The sequence below is a fragment of the Heterocephalus glaber genome, unplaced genomic scaffold (assembly GCF_053883595.1).
Source record: "Heterocephalus glaber isolate CG9 unplaced genomic scaffold, H.glaber_assembly_v1.0 deba00000122, whole genome shotgun sequence".
NCBI lineage: Eukaryota > Metazoa > Chordata > Mammalia > Rodentia > Bathyergidae > Heterocephalus > Heterocephalus glaber.
The window spans coordinates 15,475,754-15,496,209 of record NW_028258138.1 but is presented as its reverse complement, the minus strand read 5'-3'; the positions used below and the strand labels follow the sequence as shown (position 1 = coordinate 15,496,209).

At 35.8% G+C, this 20,456-nt stretch overlaps 1 long non-coding RNA gene across 3 annotated transcripts in view; it reads left to right on the top strand.

Moving 5' to 3' along the window:
* The window catches only part of LOC101699896 (uncharacterized), a 28,868-nt gene extending 19,048 nt beyond the window's left edge, over positions 1-9,820 (top strand). For all 3 annotated transcript variants that reach the window (XR_015452150.1, XR_015452151.1, XR_015452152.1), the window contains 3 exons: positions 950-1,030; positions 2,408-2,556; positions 3,967-9,820. This is a non-coding gene — a long non-coding RNA (uncharacterized LOC101699896). The remainder of the gene's footprint in view (positions 1-949; positions 1,031-2,407; positions 2,557-3,966) is intronic.
* The last annotated feature ends 10,636 nt before the right edge of the window (positions 9,821-20,456 follow it).

The following is a 20,456-nucleotide window of genomic DNA, read 5'->3' as shown; positions in this document are numbered from 1 at the left end:
ATATATTATCTCCAATGTTTTTCTTCCTATAACCAAGATGGAAGCCAGCCCTGTTAATTCCTGTAGAACCTACTGGAAGGGTTTTGGTAATTAATGTTATCAGTTTCGCCCCTGGCCATAGTAAAACACTATTATTCCCTCTTCTGTCTTGCGTGAAACAGAATGTACAAACACTGGGGAACAGCAAGGAAGGGCTGACTCTTTCCATTGCATCACAGATTTCAAACAATCAGGATACTCATGTTGACTAAGTCAGGACACTTAAAAGGCATTTTGTCTTATTGTAGCAATTACATCAGGTTTCTTTCAAGATCTTATCTTTGTCTTTTCACTTACACATTATGTCCTTTGCTTTTAGGTGCATTTGTCAGTGGCAGTATGTACTTAGAATTTTCTTCTATTATCTGCTCTGCAAATCTTTGCTCTTACAGGATCATTTATTCTATTTATCTGTAATGTAATTTTAGAAGAATACACTCACTGAAAACGGACATTGGTGAGACTTTTAGAATCAGGTGACGTTGCCTTCAAGAGGACTTGGCTTTGTGTCTGGGGACCCTATCAATCTGAGAATTCTTCTAAAATTCATAATTTAAGGAGACTGGAAACACTTATCCCAGTCTGGTATGTAAATCCTTAGGGACTGTTTATTACCTTTTGTTATCTCGTATATTCATATATTCCCTATCTAGGTGCTATGCTTTGCAAATGATTTGCCCCCACTAAAACCCCTGCTGAGGTTTTGTCCTAAATATAACAGTGATGGAAGGTTGTAGGGCCTTTAAATGATATTTGAGCTATGAGGGATGAACCCTTATAAAGGGATTAGTGTGTCTTGTGGGATGTGAACAAAACTGGATTAGTTGCCCACAAGAATAGGTAAAGCAAGCCTGTCTTTCCTCTTGTTCCCCTTCCATGAATCTTTACTTCCCCTTCTACTTTCTGCCAGGATTTAAGGGAGCACAAAGCCCTAGCCAGAAGCCAAGCAGATGCCAGGACTGATTTCTTGAACTTCTCAGCTTCCAAAACTGTAAGCCAAAATTTAACTCCTATTCTTTATAAATTTTGGAGTCTAAAGAAATAGAGCAACAGAAAATGGGGTAAAATAATCTGTAACTCTGTGATGACCCAGCTTAATGATGGTAGGATCTTTAATACATTTCTCACCTTTGTGGACCCAAAATCTCAACTTTGTCCCCATTATTTTTTGAGAGCTCAAAATAAGAAATACAAACCTGCTTAACTGACCGATTTCCTTGGAGCAAGAGTAGATTTGTTCCTGGTGCCTGCTCACATATCAGGATTTCTACTTTCTTTACAATTTTGACCTAAGAATTCCCCATTGGCTCATCTACTCTTCAGTATTTTATAAAGACATTAAAAAATACATTTACTCTCCATTGTTAATAACTTTTGAAAAGGATAGGTACAAATATTCCCTCAATATAAGGCAACATTTTAAAACATTATAACATATCTACTGCTTGATGAATAGCTCTAGCTTATTTGTGAGTACAATTTCTACTATACTTGCCCTAAAGTCATTGTGTGATGTACTGAAACATTAGTAGTCTAATGGATTTGAAGTTAATGTGAGCATTAAAAGTAATTTAAATTGATATCCACACACATTTATTAACATGTTGCCACATCTAATAATTAGATTAGTTTCTAATCTAATGTAAATAGTAACAATGTTAGCTAGCTATTTGGTGTTTTTGCTTTTGCTTTAGTTTTTGTTTTTCAAATGAGGCCTCAAACTCCTGGGTTTGTTTATTACGCCTCAGTTTACTGAGTGTTGGACTACAGATAAACACCACGATGGCCAACTGTACTTAGTCTTTGATAGCATAATAATACCTATCATTAAGTCTGAGCTTGATGTATGCCAAGTATGTGTATTAGTTCACCTAATCATCAAACCCTAAGGCATGAATCATTATACAAAAGAGAAATTGGAAGGACAGGGAAGTTAAGTTACCTAAAGTAATGTAATCAGTCTGTAAAAAAGAGAAGATTTGCCCCCAAAATCATGCCCATGTTCTTAACTATATAAAATGATTGTCTTGACATCTATAAAAGAAATTTTATTAATTCATAAGAGACTGGTAAACCATTGCTAATTGCAATTATTTTTCATATTCCTGAAAATCCCAGTAATATAAGTTTATATTTTCATCTTGTCCTGGAAGAGATTTTGGGGGAAAGAAAGGGATTATTTTCTTCAAGAATGAATTTTAAGACCTCAGAGATTTTATTAACTTTATGTCTATAATGACCGATACTTATAGCAAGTTCACTAAATAAATATAAAGTTAAATATTATAAATTTTGTAATTTCAATTATTGTAAAAATAGATTTACATTTTATGATTTGATCAGCAGAGGTTTTTTTTTTTTAAAAAAGTACTGTAACTTACATGAGAACTTTGAAGATCTCCAAGAAACTTTTGAAAGGAACCCTATTCAAGGAGAACCAAATCTCTCCACATAAAGACAATTCTTCCCATGAAGAGTTTCTGAGTCATCAACATAGTACAAAGACAGTCGTAGAAGGTAAGTATGAATAAATTGTGATTAATTCTAGCCAGTAAAAAATATTACACATCATGGAAAAGAATAGTGAACTGCAATAATGTTGTCATTTTTTATTTATAATATCCAGGGGGTTAGAATTGATTAAAAATCATGTGCATATGTAATAAAAAGTGAATTTCCCCAGGAATTTGGCATCTACCAAAAAATATTCAGTCTTTTAAAGAATAAAAAAGTAAAGGAAATAGAAAAATTCCATCAAATTTTCCAAACCATTTCCAAATCCTCAAATACCAAGATATTTGAAGTAATTCCTGCCATTTGGCTGGTAAATGAATTGGAATTATGTGGAAATCAATTGTTGTCAACGGACTCATTAATTTCCCAAGAATTGGTCAATATTTTACTTTCATTTTTTGGAAACACGGTTAAAAAAATTTGACTAAAGTTGGAATAGAATTGTGTTGATTGAAATAATTATTTGTTTTCCTTGAAATTTTATGGAAGTAAGTAATCCAAAAGAAAGTTCTCAGATCACTTTTTTTCCAGTGGAAATAATCCTAGATTCAAAATATTTTATAATACATTACTTTTCAAAACTTCTGGGTCTAGGGCCCAGATTCATGTACATACAAAACAAGCACTCTACCCTCAGTCCTTAAATATGAATTTTTAAATGTATATTCCATCAATATCATAAATTCAGATGAATGTATTTGCTTTCCCTTTGGTCCTTGAAACTTGTCTTATAACTCCATCGCTTTTAGTTGGTATATTTATCTTATTTATTTGCGGGGGGGTACTGGAGATTGAACTCGGGACTTTGTGCTTATCTGGTCCAGCACCACTAAGCTACATCCCCAGTCCAGTATATTTATTTTAAAATCAGAATAAATACTGAATTGTTCCTAGGGAAAAAATAATACAGTTTTGGTAAATCCTCTGGCATAGTTATGTTTTATTTCATAAAATATAATTTCCAGTGTTATTGTTATTTTTAAAGAAAATCTACAAAGCTGACAGAATTACCTTGAAACATCAACAAATACAGTCAGTAACTCAAATGATGTTAAAAGATGATTTGGTTGTGTTAACAGCTTTGAGAATATTAAGGACATTCATATTTGTTGCTGCTATTATAGTTTTAGTTTTACTTTTTGCTTTATTTAAATAAAGAAGTTACCAAAACAATTAGGTACATTTCTAGGGGAGACTTCTTTTTTCCATGTGTGTCAATGAGAATGTGAATAAGTCATCAGTTTCTGTCAGAGCTTTCAAAATGTCATTGCTGTAGTTTTGCAGGGGCAAAGAAATGGCCTGATATCTATGATGTTGGACTTAACATTAAGAAGAATGGTATATGTCTAGTTTTAAAATTTCTAATAAGTAATGAAAATATACAATTTTTAGTTTCACTTCAATATTTTCTAGAAAAACATCGTGATATTGCCGAGAATCTTCAACTCACCATCTATCTTGAATGCAGGTTGCCATAGGAGATGTAGACAGATATTCAAATTATTCACATGGCTTGTACTACAATGGTATAGTCTTTAAATTCACAGAATTAATGAACTATTTAACACACAGAAGAGCCTTTGAGATTTTTTTCTCTTCTAGACTTATAGATATCCTTAACTCTTTTCTCCTGTCTTCACAACCTCATGTTTACCTACATATGTACAAAGAGATTTTACAACATAAATTCTCAGAAAGATCACTCACAGAAAAACAGAAAACATTTTCACACCAGCCACAGTAGCTACTCCAACCTATCCTTTACTAGCCTCTTTTAACTTGCTCTAACTCATTCCTAAGCGTCATTTGAAATTGTATTTAATCCTCACACTTATCGCAATCCTCCACATCCTTCCCACTAATTTTTGACTGTCTTTTCTCTACTTCAAATTCAATCTCTGATTTCTCAAAACTATCACATTTTTAACTGTTAAGCAAACATTTATAACACTGCATGAGGAAAAAATGAATGAGGATGAAATATGAATATGACTATGAATATGAATATAACTGAAATATTAAAATTTTGGCCCCCTAAAAGATGAAATAGTCAAGAGGAGCTGTTTTATTTAAGTAAAAGATATAGGTGAAAGTTTTTTTTACATTAGAGTATGAGATTCCAAGGGATAAAAGAGAATCCGCTGGATGTTCAAAATGTAATTCAAGACAATTAGAAACAAATTTTTGAATTTCAGAAAATACCACAGCATATTCCATTATCTTCTTTAAGAGTCACAAAATGCAATAAACCTAGTTATTCATAGGAGGCTATCTCAAAAGCCTAGTTGAGAGAGGTACCTTTTCAAGGGTTGCCTAAAACCATTTTTTTTCATCCAGTTCCTACAGTATCCTGAGTTTTAACCTCAACCAAGGAAATACCTACATCTGAAAAATCTTCATTGATTGTTTTTTTCCTCGTCTTTATGAAAACTTTACAGAGAATTAGTCCATTTGTTCAAGTGAAGATATGGTCCACTATATAATCAGGGCTCTCTGTACAGAAAGCTCAGAATCATCTCATAATGTCTAAACATATTGTTTATTCATTTTGAGCAGCCAGATTGAACCTGCGGTTAACTAGGAAGATGGTGACTAATAAAAGATACAGGGCTTGGGTAACTTTGAGGACCTTTTCAAAATAATTTCAGTGGAGTTAGCGGAATGGGAAAGGGGAATTATTAAGAGTAAGAATACGGAAAACAGGATTTCATTCTGTGTTAGTCAGCTTTCCATGTGACAAAATACCAAAGAAAACGATTTAAAGGAAGAAAGATTTCTATTGGCTCATGGATTTAGAGGTTTCTGCCCATGGTCTACTGACATCACTGCTTTTAGGCTTGTGGGGAGTCAGTAATATGGTGGAATGGTAGATAAAGGAAAGCTCTTCACCTCATGGCAGCTAGGAAAGAAGCGGAGAAAAAGGGAAAGAGCCAGAGAGGAAAAGACAGAAGCCAAAATCTTCCCTTCAAATGCATGTTTCTAGTCATCAGCTTTCACCTAACTAAGCCCTACCTTCTCACAGTGCATTCAACCAATGAACTCTTCAACAGTTTAATCCAATTGAGGAAGTTTTAGCCCTTACTATTCAATCACCTCTCCAGGTCCCAGATCAGAATAGTGTTGCATTGGCAATAAAGAATTTAATAACGGAGTCTTTAGGGGGACATTTCAGATTGAAACCATAACAAATGCCCCCAAAATACCATGAAAAGAATAGCAGGAAATAGAATTGGCATTAAGCTACATCAAATGAATTTATATCTGCAGAAGTAGTGGACCAGAGGAAAGGTATGGATGAAATTACAAGAAAAAAAATTTCTGGATTTTTGGGAAAAAATACAAGTAATATCTCTCTCCTATGTATTTGGAATCAATTGTGGTGTCAATATAACTATTACAGTGATAAAGACCAATAGGCAGTGTGTTCCGTACTAAGGTTAAGAGTTAGTGGAGATGTAGTTTCCGAACTGGAAATGTAGGATGGATGGCACAGCTGCTGAATCACACATCCTGTCCTCCAAGACAAGCTTTATCTCATATTGCAGAGCATCCTCACATCTCATGAACAGACTAGGATTCCAAATGAAGAGGTTGAGTTCATTTTTCTGATTAACCAGTCAAATATCTCATTTCCTTTTGTAAGAAATGAGGGAGCAACAGATGTATGAAAAGGCCACATGGAAACGGGATATAAGAATTCAGTGAATCCATTATCAAGAAAGAGTGAAGAAGAGTAAAGGAATGAGATAAGGCAAACAGACAGGCTAACTGATTTTGAGTATATTTCTAAAATAGGCTGCTCTTAGGGATGAAGCTAGGACATGTGGTACTGTCTTTGTCTCACTTCTTAGAGAAAATTTTCACTTTCATTCTGAGCTTATCACTTGATCTGCATAATAATGATTGCTTCTGTTTATTAGATACTGTTGCATGTGAATACAATGAGCAAAAGTGGTGGATGTATATCTTATATAAGTAGAAGAGATCCTCCCAGAAGGTTACTGTTAGTAGACTGGAGTTTTTATCAACTAGAATTTATAAAATGTCTTTGATGGAAGCAGTGGTTTGTCAATAGACTGTAAGTGAAAATTTAGAAGCATATAACTAGAAAGTTGTTCAGAAAGATAAAGAACATGCTTAAGAAAATATAATTCTAAACTAATAAATTGCATATAATTTTTGATAAATTCAGAAATGTGTAGCTATGGGAGAAAGACACTATCTGTTATGGTTTGTATCTAGACATTCCCTCAAAGCCTCATGTGCTCATGGATGGGTCTTTTGGGAATAACTGGATCTACTAATCTATGAGACTGTATTAGTCCACTGATCAGTTCAGCATAGTTCTGGGTGTAGGTGATGGAATTATCCAAGGCTTGTAGCCTGGATGGAATAAAAAGGGGAGAAAGAAGAAAGTTGCATTTCTTCTTACCTGCCACGCCATGGACTGTTTCCATCTGCCATGCTGCCCAGTCTTGGAGCCAGTTGACTGTGTATCTCTACAAACTGTGAGCTAAAATAAACATTTTATTTTACCTCTAAATTGTGGTTGTCAAGTATTTTTTTCCAGCAACACGAAAATAACACACAATCTCTAGTCAAGAGTAATAGAAGCACCAAACCAGGGAATTGCATATTATAAGATATTATGCATAATATAACATAATACAAATTCTCGGGGAAATATTTTTTTAAAGATATCTACAGATGCAAGCCAGGTAAGGGGCATACCTATAGTTTCAGGACAAAGGAGGCCGAGGAAAGAGAATTGTTTGATCCCAGAATTTTGAGACCAGATTGAACAACATAGTGAGACCTTGTTAAAGTTTAAAAAAGATATTTACATATGGAGTTGTAATCACACTCAATGCATAGTCTGTTGCTTGTTATGAGATCTTGCACAGGCTACACCATAAAGTTAGTAAAAACAAGGCCGTCTAGGAATAGAGCCTTTGTGCTTGATCATGAAGGTTATTCTTTTTGATATTTACAACTAATGAAATTTTCATTGTATAATGAATCAAAAAATTTGAAGTAGAAATTCTTCCGATGATTTCAAAAACAGATTTTTGTCTCATTTTATCATTTCAATTTTGAATTGGAGTGCATGTTGCATAAGTGAACAAACAGTAGATTCTTGAAGAGAAATAAGAGTTTCTAGTTTCAAATCAGGAATGCAAGACAAGTTGCTATTTCTGAAATTATTAATTTCTCAGGTTATTTTACATACACTACCCAGGACAGCTATGCATTCAAAAGGGCATATCTATTGTTTATAAAAAAACAAAAACTGAAAATACGACAACTTCATTATGATAGGTAGACCATTTAAATCTGACGCAACTCTCACTCAATAAAAAGAATGAGTGCATTGATACAATGATCAGTATAGTCTCAGTACTTAAACTGCATTTTATATATGTACATAAATGATGTTTCAAGAATTCAAAAAGGGGGGAGCTAGTTACCAAAGCTTTTACCACTTTCTCATATTTAATTATCACATCATTAGGTTTATGTTATGATTTAGGTCTAAAATGGCCCCTAAAGGTCCCACACATTCAGAGGTGGGGCTTTTGGAAGGTGATTGGATAATAGGGCCATCATACTTATCAGTAGAGTAATCCTTTGATGAGTTCATAGATGAATGTCCTATTAGGATCTGGAGCCTGACTGAAGGTGGGTCAGTGAGCATATGTCCTGGAAGGATGTATTCTTGTCCTCACCTCCTCCTTTCCCTCTCTGCTTTTCAGCTGTCATGGGTTGATCAGCTCCCACCCACGATATCCCTCTACCCTGTCTTATCTGCCTGGGAAGTGGTGGACTGTTCATGGGCTGAGACCTCTGAAACTGTGAGCCAAAATAAACCTCTCTTTCTTTAAGTTTCAGGTATTGACGTGTGTCCTAGCAATAGAAAAGTAACTAATACAGCTTGTTTGGGGGGTTTTTTCCCTTTTATTTTTTTCCTGTGCCAGGTATCAAACTCAGGCAGGGCCTTGCACTTGCGAGGCAGACACATTGCGACTGAGCTAAATCCCCAGCCCATGACTAATACAGCTTGTAACAACAACTTTAAATTAAAACATTTTTAGAAATAGCACATTAATAATACTAAAGAAATTTTAAAAACCTATGTGTCCTTATTTTCTTTTGGCATACAATCTCCTTTTTGTTAGTCCTACTAGCCTGATGTCCTTTGGACATTGGAGATTACATATCTTGCACAGAGATAAATAAAACCTAAAATTTGTAGTACTATATTTAAGATTGATCACAACTTTCCTATAGTCCTATCATATCAATGTAACAGACTCTATCTTTTTAATTCTTTTTAAAAATGCCCATTTTTCTCATTGTTGAGACCATGAATTCTTTGGGAAGATAAATCTATATGCACCTTACTATATTCTACCACCAACCAGTGACCTGACCTTTGTCATGCAATACTTACAAAATGGGAACACTCACACCTCAGCACTGTGTTTGGGGCAAGAATGAAAGACATGGGTTATCAAGTGACTAACAAAGTACCTGAAAATTGATTAGTCAATTAATTGAAAAGATTTTTTCATCATCATCATAGAATCCTAAGAAAATCAGCTCTTCTCTTGATGACACAAAAGCCATTTCCAATTGCATCTTTCTCTGACTTTGGTATATGTTACACATCCCAAGTTCCTTCAGTTTAGTAATGCAAGCCAGAAAGTTTGCATACCAAAATTTTTTCTTAATATTTAGTGATATCACTAGATCTAGGCTGCTTTCCCATGACCTTCATTATGAAATAATAGATCCAAGGAAATCCACATACGAAAAGAAAAGCCTTGAAATTGGTCTGAAGAAAATCATGTCAGGGTAAGTGTATAAATCAAATTCTAGGAGAAATAAAATCAATTGTATATATAATATGTATATGCTAGATAGATTGATTGATAGATTGATAGACAATCTGGAATCCATATTCTACTGAGTACCAGGCTGGAAACAGGGAGGATTTCTGTATTGCAGTCTCAGGGAGAATGCTCCTTTCAAGGACGCAGAGAGAACAAGATCCGGGGAGTAGGGAAAGAGATACTTTTCCAGGCCATTCCCTCACTGACCCACCTCTTCCAACCAGATTTCACCTCCCAACATCACATGTAGCTATGAACTCATCCGAGGACTAATCCGCTGATGAGTATCACACCGCCATGATCCACTCACGGCCCAAACACTTCACCTGTGAGCACAGGAGGCTTTGGGAGGACATCTAGTTATAAATTATAATACAAAGGAAATCCAGAACTTAGTTGCACCTTAAGAAAACCTTCTCAGAGAACAGTAGTAATATCTACTTCATGAAGATGTCCTCAGAGAGGCCTCTGAAAATGGCATAGGGGTGATTGGCAGCAAAATTCAGTCCCTCTGAGATCCAAAATCCAGAAGCTGAAAAATAACATCTTGGTGAAGAAAAAAAGAGAAGTAGATCACTAGGTATCAGGAAAGAACTAATGCGAAAATTAGAAACTCTGGAAAATTGGAGAGACAGCTCCAAATGGAGAAAGAAGAATGGACTCTCTCCCAGGCTCATGGTTTATGAGGAGAGGAACCTGGCTCCCCAGAAGCAAGATAAGTGCCCAAGGCCAGGGGCACCAGAGAAAAATGGTGGCAGAGCCCATAGCTGTTGTGAACTGCAAAAGCAACATGCTGTTTTGCTCTGAGGAGACTCCCTCCACATGGCAGGCAATGTCCGGAAAGGGATTCCAACATAGGTTCCTGCCATACTGCCAGGGAAATTAGCACCATTTTGCAAAGGGGTTGACTATTTAAATCTGCAACTCAGAACAACTGAAAAACAACTTTATTTTAGGGCTCCCAGTGTTACTCTCCTACAGTGACTGGGTGAGAGAGCCACAGGAGATAGCCACAGACAGGGAGTCGGCTTGAAAGAGAACCAGAGTTTAAACTCAGCCCAGGTAGGTCATGAGTGCTGCATCCCTGTGGTGAGTGCTGAAAAGCCAAGCCTGGCTTGAGTGGCATTCAGATACAACTGGATCTAAAAGTAACAAAGTGCCATCATTAAGTTCTTGAACACTTGCTCTGTTGTCTACTTCCAGGACGGAAGTGAGGTCTGATTGCCTTCTGCATCTACGAACATGAGCAATGTACATCTTGATGTAGACATCACCACAACTTGGAATGAACAAAGGTTCCTCTAGAATAGGAAGCATACCTCAGAAATCCACCAGTCATAAAGGTTAAAAAAGTGACTCGCTGGACTCCAAAACTGCAGATCTAGGAAGAAAGTCACTCATTTAAATATACAGAGAATTTTTTTTTTCAATTTTAAACTCTTTTTTTCTCTTTCCTCTTTGTTATTCACTGGTGTATTGGGATTTGAGGAATTTCCCTTTGTCCTTTTTTCTGTTTCCTATTCATTTTTTCTTTTCCCTTTTAATTTTTCTATTTTTGTTCTCCATATTATTTTTTCTCTTTTTAAATTTTATCTTCCATTTCCTATTTTTATTACCTATATCTAATTCTACAAACATCCTTCTACTCCTTAATAGAATCCTTTGTCTCACTTTTCTCACCTACTTCTCATCTCCAATTGTTTACTTTTACAATTTTTTCCTCTTGCATTCTCCCAGTCCCAAACCCCTTATATCTTTAATAATTTAACTATCATTTCATTAGTATTCAGATAGTCAGTGAACTCTATGTTACTACTGTTGAATTCTTTCCTGTCTATCATTTGTGGAAGTAGAGTTGTCACACTGAGAAGATATTTTCTGTGTTAATATTTGGCTTGTCTTAGAGTTCATACTGTAGTTATAGATTTCTTTTCTAAGGTTCAGGGTGGTACATTATTAGTTCTTATGGTATGTTAATATCCAGTTTGTCTTGGATGATATTGCTGCTGTTGATTTACTTGGCATTGTTGCATAAAGTTTGCAATTAATGGGTCTTTGATTACCTTTATGACATTAAAATACTGAAGCCCATTCCCAGAAACTGGGTGCTGGACCAAATACACTGCATCCCTCACTCCCAAAATAGCAGAGATGGTTGGATCCAGGGACAGAGGAGGCAAAGGACTATATTTAGCCAGGCTCTGAATGTATCAGTGAAAAGCAAACTAAAGAAATCTCCATATAGTAACAAGATCTTTCTAGTAAAAGGAACCACAAATTTAAGAATAAAACAAAACAAAACTAACAAAAAATGAAAATATGAGACTAGGAAATAAAATACTTCCCAAAACTCCCCACTCCACCAAAGTAGATCCATGAACCATGGAGAGGTAGGAGAGCAAAAGCCACATGGACAAATTATTTGAAAGGATAACAGAAGAGATTGAAAAATAGATCAAAAAGGTTCTCAGCAGTCTCACAGAAGACTTAACTAACCAGACAACGAATATAATAAAACAATCAGAGAGATAACAAAAGACACTACTAAAAAGCTAGCTGAGCTAAACAAAATGATACAAAATATGAATGACCAGTTTAGCAACAAATTAGAGTCCATGAAAAATTTCCAAACAGAAATTTAAGAGACTAAAAATTATATTGAAAGTATGAGCAAGAACTTAAAAATACAACCCCAAGGTGAAACTCATCAATATTGAGAAGAAAACAATGTAAATTTCTCTAAAACACTTAATTTGTAGTAACTGAAACTTCTCATGTCCTATACTTCAAATTTGGTGAAATAATTTCATTATAAATTTTTTATATTTTTGTTTAAATATTTATATCTGTACACATATGTGATGCAAAATAATATGACAAAAGACTTAAGAAAAAAAATACCTTTTTCATGTGTTTTCTATGTTCAAATTTCCCTAATGAACGCCTAATGATGATTTCAAGTTTAGAAGGCTTTTTGTGCAGAATGCCAGTGGGCATGATGAGTGACCTGCACTTCAGGACTTTATAGCCCTCTGATACACTTGCTCGCAGACACAAACCAGATACGTCACCATCTGCTTTGCTTCACCCTGTTCACTCACTTTTTAGCTAGATAACATCCATGGACACAGCAAACAGATCATATATTACTTGATAATTATCCTCCCTTAAAGATAACAGAAAAAAAATCCATTTTCTTTTCTATTTACTCCAGAAGACTTAACATCCAAAAGGTAAGAAATGTCTGTTCAACAAAGAAATAAATTTAAACTTGAATGTTGAACATTCACTTAAAAAACCTGGAACATATTTTAAAACAACTTTCCTGAAGTGGTCTTTGAAGTGTAATATTAAATAGACCTAAGGTCAGGGATGATAAATGCATATTTTTCAAATTGTATTCAACTACTCCACAGATACGCCATGGAAAGAGTCAGAATATATGGCAGCCTAGAGGCACTGCAGCTGTCCTGCTTTCTGTCCCTATGACTGCAGTGTGGTCTTTTATCTCCAAATGTGAGTTTTATGGTAAAAATGTCAAGAAACATCTTACTGATAGAGCTTTTATTTGCCAAAAATAATATTTTAAGAAAAAAGATTCCCTAAACCTCAGAACTTAAAAGTAGAGATCTGAGGTCTTATTGGGGGTGATTCAATACTTTTATTTTATGTTACTTCTATACTCATGTAACTTCAAAGATGTCTTGTATCTTGCTCATTAATCACATAATAAAAGACATTGATTATAAAACCATATTGCTCTTTTTAAAATATATTTTTAAATCTTTTTTTCCCATAATCATACAGGTGGAGTATATAAAGAACAAATCCTTAAATGCCAAGTTCCTCATTTGACTCTGAGCATTTAAAGACCATCAAATAAATTTTATTCAGTCTTTAGTTTTCCAGCCTAACAGAGAATTTAGGATTTAAAAGTTTTGTAGATTGAATGTAGGAAACCATAATTAGGAATGTATTCATTTCCTTGAAAGAAACACATTCAGTACCCTATGTTATTCTCCCCTCAAAAAGAAAGAAAAGACATCCCTGTGTATTTTTTTCATTTCTCTCCAGTCATAATTCTGTACTTCTAACTTTCTTTTCACAAATTGCTGGAAAGATTTATCTACCATTTCTGGGTAGAGTATGGTTTCTTGATTTCCAGTCTTCTCTTCCTGGTAATTCAACTCGTGGCCAGATCTAAGCCTGCCATGGTTCGGATATTAAATGACACCCGTGGGAGTATGTGCTGAAGTCTTCCTCCCAGAGTAGTGGTATTGGAAGATGGTGCAAGTTTTCAGAAGTGGGACCTGGTGGAGGTCATTAGTAATGGAGAGAATGCCCCCAAAGGAGATTGCAGGACCTTGGTCTCATGCTTTTCTGCCCCGTGCCATGATGAGCTGCTGTGGACAAAGGCCCAAAAGCAAGGTGTCCGAAAGCAGGTGAACTGAAATATTGAAAATTCTGAGACAAAATGAACTTTTTCTCTTTATTGGTTATCTCAGGAATTTGCTATAGTGACAAAGAGCTTACTGACATAAGCCCTCTTTCCTTTTCATTGTATCCTTTATTATTTTCACTCATGCCTCAAGCTCAGCAATAACTTTCACAGTTACTATGATTTAATCTCTCTAGGCCTTTCTATTCAAACACCTTCTTACCATCTTACAAACACATAAGCTTGATTTAATGATGTTTTTAATCTTCCTGTATTCCTGTACTACCCAGTTCATCACTGCCCTCCAAGTAATTAAAAACAGAAAACAAAGAATTATTCTGTTTAGCATTTGAAAGAGCGAATAGGTACTGTTGTTGCAGAAATCTGGGAAAGAAATACACAGAGACACAGAATTCGGATAAAATAATAAAATTTCTTCTTGCAAGCGGAGGGGAATGCCAGAAACCAGCCTGGTCAATATCCGCACCTGCTTTGTTCAGCATTTCCCTTTTTATATCCTTTTTAGCCATTATTTCATCCCTAGTGGTCTTTGATATGTAAATACAATTCCAGTTCCTATTTACAAGTCACAGACACAAGATAGGCCATATACATTGTAAATTCACCCTGGCAAGGTAACTTTGTTAGGTTAATGAAGTTACTGGTTAGAGTCAGATAATCCTCACCTTAAACAAGGAGTTACAGGAAAAGCAAATCTTAAAAGAACACATTACTTATTTTGCTTCTACAACTACCTTAATATTCAATCTATTAAGTTATCTAAAACTTTTCTGTATCACTGTGAGGTTAGAAAAACTAAGAATTTTTTTCCTCCTAAAAGCTGTTATCTTTATAGTAAATCATAACTTAAAGTCATCCACTAAAAGCAAGAGAAAAACCAATTGTGTTGTAATTTTGATGAACAATCAGAGAAACTTGGTGGAATTTGCCAGATATTTTCAAGGTCCCCTTTGAGCATGGTAATGATTAATTTATAATGAACCTAGTTTGTACTGTGCTTACAGCTTTCTTCAGAAGGACCCAGTTCATTGTTAAGTGCAGGTGGGAGGACAAGGAAAGATAGGGCAGATATAGAACACAATCTCTTATCCACAATTCTAAAATATTCTGAAAAACACTTCTTCTTTCAAATTCTTTTGACTATAACCAATGATCTGATACAAATTCAAATTTGAGTAAGTATAATGCATCTTGCTATGTAAGTATGCTACTGTGTTAGATTATGGGGTACTTCCTAGGACTGTTAGAGGTGTTACTTTTTTTTTCTTTTCCAAATTAAATTTTGAATCATGTTCAGCCTTAAGGGTTTTCTTGGTAAGTAAGGGGTTGTAGATTTAACATAAGGATCTGTGCAGATTTGGAATTTTGCCAGAATGCTTAATTTTCATGTCTTTGACAATCCAAGTTTATGAATGATGCTATATATCTGCTAAGAATTAAAAAGTAAATTGCTAAGTTATACATCTGGATTCTAGCTACTATTCATTTTATAAAAAAAAAAAAAAAAGGCAACCTTCTAATACATTCCAGAATGCATTTTAATCCAAACTTTTATGATAAAATTTTCAGTGTCAATTTAGCTCAATAAAATTAAGTGTTTTGCAATGGTTCTGAAATTCCTCTTTGTGCTCTTATTAGGAATGGATTCCTATAGTGGGAGCAGATTATCTTTCATCATTTGTTTACCCCATGTTCTGATACTATTCGTGTGTGAAATAAGTTAGGGATTTGAAACATTAACCCTCCTTTTATTATCCCTAGAGGCTTTTGTGGATCAAAGAAAGAGTTCAGCTGGGTAGCTCTGGGAGTGATCTCTCATGATGCTGTCAGATGGTGGCTGAATCTGGGGCGGTGAGACCTGTACTGCCTTCTCCTTTGCAGCCCCAGGCCTTCCCCACATGGTCTCTTTGTGTGACCTATGTGGCTTCTTCCAACATGGAGGCTCAAGGCCTTGGCAGGAGGGTACTGGTGGGGACAGTGAAAGTGATCAGTTCTGTACTAGCAGCAGAAGCCATGCAGCATCACTGAGACAACATTCCATTGCTATAACAAGTTGTAAACCTGACTAGTTGCAAAAGGAGGGGAACAATACTGAAAGGTATTTCACCACACTTATAATTCCAATTAGAACACTCTGTCTTTTGTCTGTAAGAGCCCTATTACCCTTCAACCCAATAGCCACTACTTAGAGCCCTGCCACTTTATAGTTCAGCAGCTTTTGATTGAGTTGACAATCTGTTGTTTTGGGGTCATCTTCTTCCCTTGGCTTGTGCAATAGTACACTTTTCTTTATCTCTTCATTTCATTCTTTCTTCACCAACATGGCCTCCCCCAGAGGACTTTTCATATTGAAGTTTTTCAAGTACCCAATCCTCCTCTTTTTACTCTAAAACCCGATGCTACACATTGGTATCAGTTTTCTGTGGTTTTGTTTTAACAAATTAGTATACAAACTTGGCAGCTTATAGTGAGACTGTGATCTTTCACAGTTCTAAAAGCTAGAAGTTCCAGAAGTCATTGAAATGTCAGCAAAGCTGCACTCCCACCAGAAGCTCAAAACCAGATTGTGTGGCTTGAGTCTGCAAGATTCTGCTAGCTGTTGATGTCCCTTGGCTTGTTGCTGAATCAGTCTAGGCTCTGCCTCCATCTTCACACAACCTTTCTTTCTGTGCCTTTGTCTTTATAAAGACACTTGTCATTGGAGTTAAGCTCAATCTAGAAAATACAGGATGATCTTCCACTTTAAGACCCTTAATGTAAAATTCCATTCTCCAAATGAGGTACCTTCACAAGTTACACTAAGACATAGATATATTTGGGGAGTGGGCATTATTCAGTCTACTTCACTATCCTTAACCTAGTTTGTAGATTTAGTTTCCATCTATTTAGAAAGTCATATCTCCAGCATTCTGGATGCCTGGATGTCTCTGGTAAGCTCTATGTCTATGTAATTATATATAAGAATGTGTGCTACCTCTCTCATTCTCTCTCTCTCTCTCTCTCTCTCTCTCTCTCTCTCTCAATCAGGAAGGTCTTTAACATTAAGTGTTTTCAAAACTAGTCTGTGTAGCTGTCCTTAAATCTGTTTCTTCAGTATTTGGCATCTCAAAAATGGCACCTCAGGTCACCCATGTGTTCATGAATGTTAAATGTTTCATCCATAGCCTACATATACCTAATACTTCAATATCTCAGCAATCTCCCCACCTCTAACTATTCCCACTGCTACCACTGCACAAGGACATGAAATCAACCATAAGAGTAAAGCAGAACACTGCAATTTCAGGGATGAAGTTGTTCATTGTCAGAACCCTGAATGTCATCAGCACCATTGACCCTCTGCAAACTATAAAAATAAGTCTTATGTGAAATACCTTCAAGGATCTCTGGAATCTTTCCATTTCCACTGGTTTCTGCTGTCACTATTCTAGTGTCAGACACCATTATAGCTCACCTAGACAGCCACAGTCACCACTTACTGATCTCCCAGAATCCATCACTCCTCCTCTCTGAGCCTTTTCCTGCCTTGTAAACACAATGAGCTTAAAAACGCTATTCCTGTCTCACTACTGCCTAAAACCTTCAATGCCCTTTCAATAATCTCATGATAAAGTCCAAAATCCATAACATGGACTTTTGGGAAGTGAGTGTTGTCTTCCTCTCCAGGTTCATCTCCCAATCCCTCCCTGCCTGCTTTTAACTACGGCTGTCTTCTTTCTCATGGGCCTCTGCACAGCATGTTTTCTTTTCTCAAATGTCCTCTGCTCCACTTCTTCAGTATGTGAACCCTTGTTTTTCACTAAAGTCTTGTCCTTAATGCCACATCGGAAAGCTAGCTCTTCCTAAATTATAACTCTACTTTATCTCTGTATTTTAGACTTTTGCTGCCTTACATACTTATTTGTACTACAAATGCAAGCATAACAATTATCACTACACTTCATCAAATCTAATCTACTGATTTCAATACAAATTAGGTAATAAGAATATTGCCAATTAAACTTTTATATTCGCATTTTTACTACTTAGAAGTGTTGTTTTATACTTTTGAAAACATTTCTGTGCTTATATTTTAAAATATCCCATTTGTTTGCATATGTAAAATGTAAAGAACAATTGATGTTATTTATAAAGTGCCTTCATATTCCCTTAGAACCCAAGTAATCTGAAATATTTTTCAAGTAACAATGGTTGGTGTCTAGTTTACTTACACAATAACATTTATTGTGCCACTTGCAGTGTTGACGGTATACCATGTCTCTGGAAGCTGCTTTCATCTATTCTGGATTTCTAATGCCTATACACAGGCAGCAAATTATAACTAATAAACAACAAACTGCAAATGGCCCATCAGGAATTATAAATCATGCTACAATTTCAAAGATGTTAAATCAGAGGAACAATTCACATATATCTTAAAATCAGCAATTTGATAAACATTTAGGTAACTATTAGATTAATGACAGTTATTACTGCTAGATATTCACATCCAGAAAGTGGATTTCATGTGTACACTTTGCTCTCTGTTCAATTCCTATAGCTAGGATTTGGCTCAAACCTTCTCACAAGGAATATTATAGTAATCTATAACCAATTACCCTGTTTCTAGAACAATTTCCTAGTGGGAGGCTCTAAGTAAATGCCTGCTTAGCATTTAGATATGGGTTTCTGCTACTATCCCAAGGGTTTACTGTGAAACAGTAGCAAAGGGAGACTTCTTCTGGTTGTGCCCCTGAGCTCCAGCAGGTCAAAGTGCACTCTGAGTCTACTGTTGCATGTACATAACTCGTGCAGTTTTCTGTTTAAGTGTCTTCTGTTCTCCCTCACCTGGCAACATGACGTCAAAAGCAGCTCCTGTTTCTCCTCAACAGACCACTCCATTCCCTTTTTGGAACAACACTTTTGTTGCTGGATACCTCTTCCTGTCTAGTCATTTCCCAGTGTTTTGGGTTCTTACTAAAGCACCCCTGTGTTTATCCCTGCATCTTTTTGGCTAAATCAGGATAGAACTCAAGCCCCAAGAGGTGAAATATGACCTACTGGTGAGTGATCAGCTGATGACAAGAGAAGAGCTCCTCAAAACACTGCAATCAAAATTAAGCCTGAGGCCACACTAAGGTGGTGTGAGGTGGAGAAAAGACTCTCTTTGCTGCAGCTGGCTGGGTCCACAGATTGAGATAGGAAATTCTGTGAAAGGTCAGTAGTAAAACCTGGAGGCCAATGAGCAGTGTTATAAATATCAACACAAAGGGAACAATCTGAGGTAGGTCAGCTTTGCAAAAATTAGAAGACTCTAAGCACAGGCCTCTAGTGCTTACTGATAATTGCTGGGTGCATTAATTTGGGCTGCAATGACAAAATATCAAAACTGTGTGCTTGTAAACAACAGACATTTATTTCTCACAGTTCTGGAGGTTGAAAGTCAAAGGGACCAGCACTGTTAGGTTCTGGTAAGGGTCTTCTTTCATGTTGCAGAATGCCAATTTATTGTTTCTTCACAAGACATAAAGACAGCTAACTAGCTCTCTGGTTTCTCATAAGAGCACTAATCCCATGTATGAGTGCTCCATCCTTATAATCCAAAGACTGCATCTCCTAATACCATCACATTGGGATTAGGATTTCAGTATATGAATTTATGACAGAAACAAATATTAAGACCATTTTAGTTGGCTAATAATATTTGTTGAAAAAATGAAATTCTGAAATACTATGATTCATCATGATGAAATTCCAACAATAAGAAGAAAAATACAAAGAGAATATTTGTGTGTATATGTGTGTGTGTGATAGACAGAGTATAGGTATTGCAGTGGGTTGAATAGTGCCCTCCAAAATTCATATTCATCTGGAATTCAGAAAGTGATCTCATTTGGGATGAGATCATTATGGATTTAGGGTGGGCCCTAAATCCCATGACTGCTGTCCTTATGAAAAGAAGAGAAGACATAGGGAAGTGCAAAGAGAAGGTGGGTGAGTGGAGATGGAGTCAGCAGATCAGTGACACTGCCACAAACTGAAGGTCACCAGAAGTAGAAAATATGTTCCTACCTTTTATAGGGGGTAAATCAAAGTCGTACTCCTATGTTTAAAGAACTTTTATGTGAAATCAGAATATAAACTCAAGATCTGAATAATAAGCAAATCCCTGAATTTAACAAATCCCTAAATGCACTATACATATCTGCTCTTCAAGCCATTCTGCACATGGCAATCAGAATAAATCATGGTGAGACCAAAATTGTGCCATATATTAGCTATATTTTCAAACCCTCTCTTTTCTGGAAAGGTAAGATTTGACTTGTTTGAGTATTTGGGGTGTGAAGAGTCAAAGGAAGGATGGCCAATCCTCAGGTCTGGAAGATATATGATTGCAGGAAGCATAGTGTCTTGGTGAGTGAGTGTCTAGCTTTACTAAGTAGATTTGTGCAAGGTAAAAGGAACTTGAGTCTGGAAAGGTGGGTCAAATCTGACGTCTTAGTCTGTTTTCTGTTACTGTAATAAAATACAACAGATTGAATAATATATAAAGAAAAAATCATATTATACTG